Source organism: Bos indicus, chromosome 24, assembly GCF_029378745.1.
Source record: "Bos indicus isolate NIAB-ARS_2022 breed Sahiwal x Tharparkar chromosome 24, NIAB-ARS_B.indTharparkar_mat_pri_1.0, whole genome shotgun sequence".
Classification (NCBI taxonomy): Eukaryota; Metazoa; Chordata; class Mammalia; order Artiodactyla; family Bovidae; genus Bos; species Bos indicus.
In genome coordinates, this window is record NC_091783.1 from 8,809,780 (window position 1) to 8,821,444 (window position 11,665).

Here is an 11,665-nt window from a genome sequence, read left to right on the forward strand (position 1 = left end):
GGGAGTAAATTCTGCCTCAATTTTCCTTCTAATGACATTGTAGATCTGAAAAAAAAAAAACTTTGGGAAATTTTGTCGTCCCATTTTCATTGTCATCAGATAGAAGCCACATGTGTGATGCATAACCACCCCTGAGCAGGGCTTCACCACCTGCTGAGTGTGTTGAGGCAAACGCCTGTTCATTATGAAAGTTCTTCACTGAAGTTTACAAATAATTTTCTTGGTTAAAAAAATAGGTAGGTAGAATCTAATTCCTCTGAAAGATGCTGCTCACTACTTCTTTCTGAAGTTTTGGTCCTGTTAGGGTTTTGTTTGTTTTTTGTATTTTTTCAGCGTGACACACCCTGTTCCAAAATGAACACTCTCCCAACAGCTCTAAATGTGACCAGAAAATTATTACACAATCTAAAATACACATAATTAAAAACAAACGTGGTAAATAGATAGTGTTAAAAGATAAACTGAGGCATATTAAAAGTATTAGGACTTTATTTGAGCAAAATTTAATTCAGTCAGGTAGTACAAAACCAGAAGATTTCGCGGATGGAGGCTGAGGAGAGTCTTTTATAAAGAAAAAGTGGAAGCAAAATAAGGATTGATTAGCTGTAGTTTACCCCAAGTTGCCTGTTTGTGATTAGTTGTCCTTGTTTCAATTCAGTGACCTTGAGGTATTAATAGGCTTAGATTTTGTTTTGCGTCCACAGGCCACCACGGCATTTGAACCCCTTCATCTACAGACCTCCTTGTTTAATTAATTTAATGATAGTAATTTTAAGATTTCTCAAGTACCATGTTTATCTCCAGTTGTTTTTACTTTTATTTTCATTCATTTAAAGGTTTTAAAATTATTTCTGCAACTTATATGAAGCAAGGGCAAAATGAGACACACAAACCAGGAAATGAATGTGAAACAATACATTTTGAGGATCGTTTTACTAAAAACATACACATGCTTATGCAATAATGTCTGCTTATTTATGCATGCTGCTAAAGTAGAACAACATAATTTTTCAGCTTTTGAGCCTTGAATATTCAGGCATTCACTCACCTAAGTGAACTGTTAGTCGCTCAGTCATATTCGACTCTTTGTGACCCCGTGGACTAAATAGCTTGCCAGGTTCCTCTGTCCTTGGAATTCTCCAGGCAAGAATACTGGAGTGGGTGGCCATTTCTTTCTCCAGGGGATCTTCCCAATCCAGGGATCAAACACAGGTCTCTTGCACTGCAGGCAGATTCTTTACCTACTGAGCCACAAGGGAAGCCCATCCATTTACCTAATATTTACTGAATTTTCTCCAGGCTCCAGGCATACTGTTCCAAGGGTTGAAGATGTATCAGTAAATAAATAGATTTAAATATCCATCCTCATGGAGCTTACATTCTGATTACACGTGAAATATCCTCATGGAAATTCAAGTCAAATTCAAGTATATTAAATTTTGGTCTCCAAAGATTTACTTGCAGCAAATGATCTAGATGCTTCCACTTTTTTAAATATAACAAAAAGTAGGTCTTGAACCAAACAAAACTAATTACTTTAAACATGTTGAAAGAACTGGAAATAATAGAATTCCATAAACTATAACACAGACTAACCCAGTTCTTGGAGTTTAATCACATATTCCTGATTAATCTTCCAAATATAAATATTTACACGTGTTCGGTTCTTCTTTCTTGATGGAAAATGAAGAAACTTTGGGCTGAGAATGAACTGAACTTTCAAAAGTTCTCAAAATATTTTAAACAGGAAACCAGCTGCCTCCACCCACCCATGGCAATATGTTCAAAGTGCAGAACTGCAGGAGATCAGTGAAGGCTCTGACGGCTCCAAATTATAAGTCAGATGTAGTCCTTGAATTGTATGCCCGTGCAAATAAGATTACAGAAGACGCTGAGAAAATAAAATTATTAGTGAATATGGACCTCTCTACTTTCACAATTGTGTTGTTTTCTTAAAACACATGATTAATTTGGTTTGAAATCACAAGGCTCTGAATAGGAGTATTATAAACTGCAGAGAGTATATTATACCTCTTATGACATGAATGGAAAAAATATAAAAGGAACATGCAAAATTGATTTTGTATATAATTAAAACTTTGCATTTATAGTACTATATTTATTTATGGTATTAAGGATGTTAAACCAATTGTTTTTTTCTTGCTAAGGAGTATTTTAACTCTAAGAAAAACTGAATTGAAATAATGTGTGATTTAGTCGCTAAGTCATGTCCTACTCTTGTGACCTCATGGACCACAGCCTGCAAGACTCCTCTGTCCATGGGAGTCTCCAGGCGACTGGAGTGGGTTGCCATTTCCTTCTCTAGGGGATCTTCCTTGACCCAGGCATCAAACCAAGGTCTCCTGCATTGCAGCCAGACTCTTTACTGACTGAGCTACAAGGGAAGCCCCTGAAATAATATAGAAAGAGCAAAGGAGAGCAATGAAATTGCTCAAAACTGAACATTCTTATGTAACAAACTGAGATGTATTAATATAGGCATAGATTTCATCACAAATTATCAGAACAGCAGCTAAGAAGATGTTGACGTTTAGAAAAAATGTTGACTTCTTATCTTAGTCACTGTCACTAGATTTATAGCCTATAGATCTATGGACTCTACTAAGAAAAAAATAATATCAATCCTACATTTTGTTCTAATTCTTTAAATTTTAATTAGTATAAAACAAGTAATCAGTTTTCAGATATATCATTGGGGAGAAAAAACCTTAGCCTCAAAAAACAGATATGGTGGTTGTATAATACTTAAGCTACTCTTATAATAATATATCCAAAATCTTGATTTCACTGAGAACATTTCATTTGTAAGGTTCTGTAATTTTCGAGGGGCTTACGCAGTGGATCAGTGGTAAAGAAACCACCTGCAAAGTAGGAGAAGCAAGAGATGTGAGTTCGATCTCTGGGTCAGGAAGATCTTCTGGAGGAGGAAATGGCAACCCACTCCAATATCCCGTGGACAGAGGACCTGGTGGGCTACAGCCCATGGGGTCCCCAAAAGTGGTAAATGAGTGAGGATGCACACATGTAATCTTAAGAAAGAAAAGACATGAACTATTTAAAGATATAAAAATGTTAGATTTTTATTTGAAGATTCGTTACTCTATGAGATTGTGTAACTTCTTCCCTGGCTATGCTTTCTCCATTTTAGCCAAAATGTATTAGTGATTTGTTTAGACATAGAGTCTCTCAACTTCTCCAATTATCTTCCTAAGGGTCGATGATTCTGTTTGGCTTTTTTTTTTTTTTTTTGGTCCTTTGGCGTAAAAACAGATAACACTAAAGAAAAAAACAATTTAACCATAAAACAGTTCTTAGCACAACTGCTAATTGATCCAGAATCAGTTTTCATGTGTTTATTTTATTGTGTGCTTAGTTTTCTTATTTCCTTAGTAAAGGCAAGGAAGAACTTAGATTAAAAATGTCAAAATAACAGGAAGTTAATAACCAGTGTTTATATTTCTCAAAAATCTGGCATTCCAGCCCCTAAAATAGAAAATGTAAGACATATGCAAGGAAAACTGCAAAGAGCTGAAACCAGATGAAACTCAAACATACTTTTTTAAACTTGCTTTGCTTATATTTACCTTTCAATCATATAAAAAAAATTTTCTTCAACTCTTTTCCAGGTAATCGTGATGATGCCACAATTTAAACTTCCTCAAAAACTCTATTTTTACTTTTTTTTTCCTCTCTCTGCTCTCCAAGATTTTTATCTTTTGCTTAATTCATAAAAAGAAGGGGAAAAAAACTAAGAAATGTGTGGATTCCTAGAAACTGTGTTTCATCATTTTTTATCATTTCCTGCTCTTCATACCAATTAGGTTTTCTTAAAAAACATACTGGCACCAGTTATTTCCACAGGTCACCATATGTCACATACTTCTCAGTATCACAAAAATAGAGCTATGGAACATCATCAGAATGGTATAGTGAAACCCAGAGAATACAGGGTTCAGAATCAGAAAACCTAAGGTAAACCTGTTCCTTGAGAAGGTCACCCAAAGACACATCTTCACTTACAACACAGACGTAAATATAATGCCTAAATATGACTTATGGTTGCTATGGGAACACTTTGTTTATACTTTGGGGCCCGCACTCTCCAACATGGCAGTCATTGGCCAGACGGACCTGATGAACCCTTGAAATGAGGGAAATGAGGGTCATCTGAACAGAGGTGTACTGTGTGTGTAAATTAGGCACGGCATAGCAAACGAAAATGTAAAATATCTCATTCAAAATTTTATATTGATTATATTTTAGAATAATATTTTAACATATGAGTTACAGAATTTTCCACATTTAGCAAATTGGAACTTTCCTGGTGGCTCTGTCCATGATACAGGAGACACAGGTTTGATCCCTGAGTCTGGAGGATCCCCTGGAAAAAGGAATGGCTAGCCACTCCAGTGTTCATGTCTGTAGAATTCCATAGACAGAAGAGCCTGGTAATCTGAAGTCCATGGGGTCTCAAAGAGTTGGACAAGACTGAACAACTAACAAAGTCACTTTCATTGAGTTAAGTAAACTATACTATTAAGTTACTTCCATATTTATTTTCTGACTTTTTAGTGTAACTTTAAATTGTATATGTTGCTTGAATATATTCCAATTAGACAGTTCTACTCTAAAATATCTAAAAAAAACTAAGGGGTTTCTTTTTCATAGAGAATTGTACAGGAGTAGAAAATTACATTTCAATTTTTTTAATAAAAAAATATGTTCTGTGCCTTTTGGCAATATTTTTCTATCTTACAGAGGTTTTAAACCTATACTTCAAGTTTTCATAATTAATAACAATGGTATTTACAAATATATGCTTAGAAACTGCATTTTATCAATAGTGGAAATCCAGATGAAAGAACTAATGCCTGTTGTTCAGTTGCTCGGTCATGTTCGACTCTTTGTAACCTGATGGACTACAAGACGTCAAGCTTCCCTATCACCAACTCCCAGAGCTGGCTCAAACTCATGTCCATCAACATGAGTTGGTGATAACATCAGTGATGCCATCCAACCATCTCATCCTCTGTCGTCCCCTTCTCCTGCCTTCCATCTTTCCCAGCATCACGGTCTTTTCCAATGAGTCAGTTCTTCGCATCAGGTGGTCAAATTTGGAACTTCAGCTTCAACAATATGCAAGCCTATATCTCTACAAAAACAATGACTTCCACATTGCTAAATCTAATTCATGTTTAATTCCAGGCTTGAAATTCCTGTCTTACTTGACCAATTAGTAGCATTTGTATAAACTGGCCATTCCAACTTTCCAGATCACTCATTTACTTGGCTTCTAGAAAACCCGTTTCTCATGGTTTTCTACCTTACTGATGGTATGTGCTCAGTCATGCCTAACTCTTTGTGGCCCCATGGACTATAGCCCACAAAGCTCCTCTGACCATGGCATTTTTCAGGCAAGAATACTGGAGTGGGTTGTCATTTCCTCCTCCAGGGGAGCTTCCCAACTCAGGGATCGAACCCAATCTCCTGCATTGGCAGGTAGATTCATTACCATTGAGTCACCTGGGAAGCCTCACCTTTCTGATTGCTGCTTCTTATTCCACTTTAGCAAGTCTGTCCCATCGCACACTCCTGAGGTGTAAGTGCTCCAGTGTTGAGTCTTCATACTCTTTCCTCTTCCCCAGTGGCAATCAGTGTAATTGAATGCATCCAGTCCTTTTCCTTCAAATCTACCTACTTCCTGATGTGTACCACAATTATTTCTCCATCCTGAGATCTTCTTTCAGCTCTTGATTCATGTATCCAGCTGACAACATCAGCATTTCAATATTTAATTGACATCTCAAATTTCACATATCCAAAAAACAAATTCTTAACCACCACCCTCTAAACTACTCTTCCTCCTGGCCTCCCTCTATCAGCAAACATTTTATTATTCCAGCTTCTTGGATCAAGCCAAGAGATCATCTCCGATTCCTCTTTTTTTCACACTGCACATGTAAGAGAGTGGTCCTGCTTATAGTTCCATGAATACTGGAGTGTTTCCCATCAAGCTGTGCTAATAGGTCAAATTTATTGTAGTCCCACATCCAAGCTTCCCTTGTGGCTCAGACGGTAAAGTCTGCCTGCAATGCAGGAGACCTGGGTTCAATCCCTGTGTTGGGAAGATACCGTGGAGAAGGAAATGGCAACCCACTCCAGTATTCTTGCCTGGAAAATCTCATGAAGAGAGGAGCCTGGCGGGCTACAGTCCATGGCGTCACAAAGAGTCGGACACGACTGAGCAACTTCACTTTCACTTTGATCCAAGCTTCAGAAGCCGGTAAGTAGATTCATACAGGGTCAACATCCTTAGATCCATTTATTAAGTCATAGTTGCCACAATCAGTGTTTTCAGTCCACACAATCATAAGTTTTATAACTTAATCTTTGTCATTGTTAAAAAAAACAGAGAAGCCTGGGCAGCATCTGAGAATGAGATGAGAGCAGCTCTATGCTGTCTGGTTTTGGCCTGACTCAGTTCTGCTGTTAGTTTAACCTCCAGGAGATCCTGAACTAAGGATGAAATGAAGGGTGGTCCAGTGGATAAGAGTCTGCCTTGCAATGCAGGAGACACTTCGGCCCCTGGCCAGGGAAGATCCCATGGAGCAACTGAACCCGCGCACCACATCTACTGAGCCCACGCTTTACAGCCTGTGCTCTGCAACAAGATGCCACTGCAAATGAGAAGCCCACTGCAACCAGAGAGTGGCCCCTGCCTGCCGCAACTAGAGAAAGTCCACGCATAGCAATGAAGACCCAGTGCAGCCAAAAATAAATAAATATTTTTTTAAGATTATTTTAAAAAGATGGAATGAAGCACACCTGAACCCTTACACAACAGCTGCAATTACTCAAGCTTCTACCTAGGAACAGCTTACGAATAGAATCTTCCAGAACTATGTTAAACTCCAGGGGTTGTCTGGTGCTTCCTCTGCCACCCCTCGTCTTTACTACAAAGGGTTACTATCCCCCGAGCACTTACAATATGTGAGTTATGTTTTTACCTCTTTCAGATGATGAGCAAACAGAAGAAAGGAATCTATGAATCTACACTGAATAATAAAGCCATTAGAACTTTGGCAGCCATCAGAAATTCAACTTTTGACATAATGCCGTCATAATCCTAAATTCACTAAGGGAGGAAATGAAAGACTCTGTGAAAAACCCTCAGAACTATTTCCATAAAAACTAAAGTTGTTTCAGGCTCCTCTTTACTGAAATATTGTCACTTTACCCCCTGTTACATTTCTAAATGGTTCCTGCATCTTAGAAACATATGTTCATGAGTCAGTGGCTGACAGACTCACTTCTGTTTTTTTTGAAACTTTAATTCTACAAATTAAAAGCAAGCATTAGGATAAAATACTATTTGTAAGTTCTGCAATGAGCATATTTTTCCTACCCAATACTAAGGATATCTCTGTCTTCACATACCAAAAAAATGCTTCTATCAGAACTTTAATTTCAAATATCTGTATATCTTTGTTACACCTAACAGCAATTCTTGGCAAATGTCATTGATTATAAATCACACAGGTAATAACACATACAGAAAGAAGAATAATCCTCTGCAAAGCTATGATTTCAGTCAAATGGCCTTGAGCCCAACCCATCTTCTCTTTGATGGTCTGATTTTCTCCAATAAAATATCTATTTCTTTTTTTTAGTTACCAAATTCTCAATTCACACTTGATCACAGATGAGCATCTATAATCGATAAGGCCACAGAGGATGGGGCTATACAAAATCCCCTCTCTGGGAAAGAATCTTGGAAGTCAGCCTAGATCTAGTTAATTTAATTGAATAATTATAATATCATAAAGCCAGTGACCAAAGCATTTGAAATGACAAATAATTTCAACAATGAAAAGTTTAAAAGGGTGAATCTTTACATTTCAACTATCTTTATCTCTTTGGATGCTTGGCAAAAGATATTACTTCAATAAATCCTACTTAAGTGATAGCAAGCTTCTAAAATAGTACATTTCTAAAATGATATCATAGAAATTATACATATATATCCAAAACTCATTATTATAACATAAGGAACTTTTATAATTTTATTTCACTAAAAATACTTAAAAATAGAGAAGAAGAAAATGAATGCTATTGAAGAGACTAGTTCCGTGCTCTTTAGAGGAAAAGCAAAATAATACGTTTAAGGTTTGGCTATTTGAAGGGGAAAGTGTTGTTCATAGGTTCTATTATTTTTACTACCTGTACACTCTTCTCAACATAATCTATTAGCAGCATAAATTTTATATATGCTCTTCACCCACTGAAATAAAACTTACAGGATAATTTTCTTTGGTAATAATTGTATCTCCATAATTTTAAGAAGATGGGGTCACTAGGCATTCATTCATAGCCCACATTTTAAAAAAAGGAATGGCAGTGTGTTCCCAATGTCATTTCATTTCCAGTCACTTCATTTATTTCATTTGTGAATAAGTAATATTAGATGAAAATCAGAGATGAAATTTCCTTTGAGAAATCAAAATATATCTCCTTTGAGTATGAATACAACATTCAAGAAAATAACAGAGACAAACAAAAGAGCTGAATACGAGAACAGCCAACTTAAATGTGAAGACTGCTTATTTTCTTCGTTCTATTCCAAGGGCGAGAGGGGGCCACCTGAGGGGAATGTGATTGGCTTGGTCTACAGTTGCTGGAATTGATCTGCCTGTGGTCTTACCACCCACTCCCGGGGCTCGCTTACCCCGAAGCCCACTCCCAACCATCTCGCTAACTCCTGCCAGATTTACATTCCTAAAATACCAGTGCAGCAGAGTGGAAGAGCTCTGGAGCCAGAAAGACATTGTTTGGAATCCTGTTTCTCTTATCATATCTGTGGCTTTAAAGAAATCATCTAACATTTTTGAACATCAGATTCCTTTATGTATAACATGAAGATACTGTGTAAAATGAAGTTCATTTGATTGCATAGCTGTCAAAATTCTAGATACGTATGTAATTACCTTGCACACAGAAGCCCCCTTACATGTTGAAAATATTTCAACGATGAAGAAGAAGCTTATGGTTAAGAAGAATAAGATGATGAAGAAGGAAGAAGAGGATGAGTAGAAGAAATTTGCATCTTCAGAAATTTGTAATTGCCATCTCTGTATACTATATAAGGACAAAATTAATGTGTGAGTTGTAAGATGCTCCATAGCTCTGTCTTTCTTTCTAATGAGCACAGTGTCTACTACTCACAAGGTATATTTTTTTTTTGCTCCAGTGAGATGGGAGCAGATGGGCTACTGGGATGATGGGCTACTCATCCCTAGCCTAGCTGGCTCTATATTAATTTTTGTCTTAAAACACTTTGCTTCAACCACTTCTACATTATAGAAGAGTCTTTTGGGTTGTTAGCTACTATTCAAGTTCCACTGATTTTTTTTCTTTTTTAGATTATGAAAGTATGATAGCAGATTTACAGGAGACTTGGAAAATACAGAACAAAGTTACATGTAGTTCCCCTATATATTACAATCATTTAAGTAGATAAGATGTTTAATTGGAGTTTCAGTATCAAATGCTCGAAAATTAATAGAAAGAAAAATAGAAAAGTAGAAGGATACAGTAGACCTGAAAAGTACTCTGAACCAATTCAATGTAATGAAGGTTTATACAATTTTCACACAACAGGAGGATACAAATTCTATTCAAGTTCCCATAGACTATAAACTAGGAGACACTGGAACATATCCAGGGAGATAAAACAAAGTGCAAAAATTTCATGGTTTAAAGGTATTAAAATCCTACATAGTCTGTTCTCTTATCACTGTGGAAATTCCACTGATTTTTTAAACTTCAACTCAGGCATCCAGACTTTTCTTTCAAGGTGTCTGTAAAATCATAAATTTCAAGGCTACACCCATAGTGAGGCACCACAAGCTATGTCCCTGTGTCAAAGAAATACTGAATCCAATGAAAACACATGAAAGCTTCAAAAGAGCTCCCACTGAATGATGTTATCTCACAAGGAAGCTACTTTTTAAAGTTTTGGGGGAAATGCAATTCATATAAAACATTTTTCCAAATACTCAAATACACATCGATATTAAATCAATATTGCAAAATTACACAAAACTTATACAACTGTTGTATCACTAGGTTTTCAAAACTCCTTTCTAATCTAATGCTTCTGTAAAACTATGGAGAAAAGTCAGAATTAGAAACTAATTTATATGTGAGGATATTTGACAATAAAATGATTAACCACAAAATATTTAATCAAAAGTTGTAACAATACTCTATCCCACAAAAATATTAGCAAACGTGTACTCAGATGATTGTAGAAAATAGGAAAGCTAGTGCTCCTGTAAGCAAGAATATCAAGAAATATCACCGTGCATTTCAAAGCTATGTTACACATTTATAATTATATTGTTTAAAAGAATATCTCCTTTTTATTTCTATTTAACAGCTTTGCTCACTCAACCTTCATTTCATAATTTATCTTTGCAGGAAACATAAGCAAATACTTCTCAGAGGCTATGATTTCTTCAGTTCTGTAATGAATTTCTCTAAATATCCATTTCCTTTTATTTTATATAGGATTGTATTATTTTATGTCTCTTCTCCACACTACCCAGGTAACTTACATAGAGAAATCAATATTAATGCTAAGTTTAAAGTATACTTTTCTGCTAACAGTGACAGGAATTCAGGACACAGACCAGCAAAATGAAAATAACTCTAAATGCACGAGGCATACATAGGAGGATTTTCATAGAAATTCTACTTTATTTTTACTCTAAGAATATAAACTACTTCAAACACATTGGCTAACTCATTCATTTGGAACTACAAGACAAGGTCTTATTGTCAACATATCTTACTGTCTAAATTTAGAGTTGAAAAATCTTACCTGAGTTTTGTTAGTATACAGTTTTTTTTTTTTTTTTTTTTTTACAAAACTGGAAATGTATGACAAGCTGCCAGGAGAAATAATACCAATGTGGGAAATAGAAGAGGGAGGGAAGAAATCACGTCCACTTTAAGAAGAAACATCCATTCCCTCTGTTTTCCAGACCTATGATAGTTTTGTTTTGGATCTTATAAGCAACTGTCTTTTTCTTTGCTCTGAAAACAACACAGGTTCTGCCCCAGCAGGAAAATATAAAAATTAAATAAAAAGCCACAAGGTTATTAAGCATCTTACCCTCTGGGCTGGCTGGGCTGCTCCCGCGGCTCAGTGTTACAGACACATGTGTAAACAGGAGAATTCCCTGCATCCTTTTCTCATCTGTATAGCTCTGGGGTCCAGGCCAACAGGATTATTTCCAGCATTAAGGCCACTCCACACTAACTCGAAGAAGATTCCCATTGGTTGTGAAGTTTTATCAAAACCAATACCACAACACCCTCCGTGGATCACAAGTGAGCGATCCGAAAGGAAATCGTTTGACTGTTCCCTAACTCAGCACCGTAATCCAATGCTTCTACACAACCTATTTGAAATTTTACTGTGCATAATAAAAGGAGAAACACTCACCCCTTCATCACCCACCAGTGTGTTTAATGTTTAATAGCAATTTGCATAACTTGCAGCAGTAACAGAAAATTTGGCAAACAAAAAGAATCTATCTGCAAAAGATTTAAAGAAAGATTATAATGCAGATGACAGGAA

At 36.3% G+C, this 11,665-nt stretch overlaps 1 protein-coding gene across 4 annotated transcripts in view; it reads right to left on the reverse strand.

Moving 5' to 3' along the window:
* CCDC102B (coiled-coil domain containing 102B) overlaps positions 1–11,430 on the reverse strand; it is a 281,611-nt gene extending 270,181 nt beyond the window's left edge. For 2 of the 4 annotated variants that reach the window (XM_019987018.2, XM_070778680.1), the window contains exon 1: positions 11,198–11,430. The gene's annotated coding sequence lies outside the window, so the exon portion shown is untranslated. The remainder of the gene's footprint in view (positions 1–11,197) is intronic. The other 2 variants (XM_070778681.1, XM_070778682.1) reach the window with 1 other exon arrangement.
* Positions 11,431–11,665: the final 235 nt, after the last annotated feature.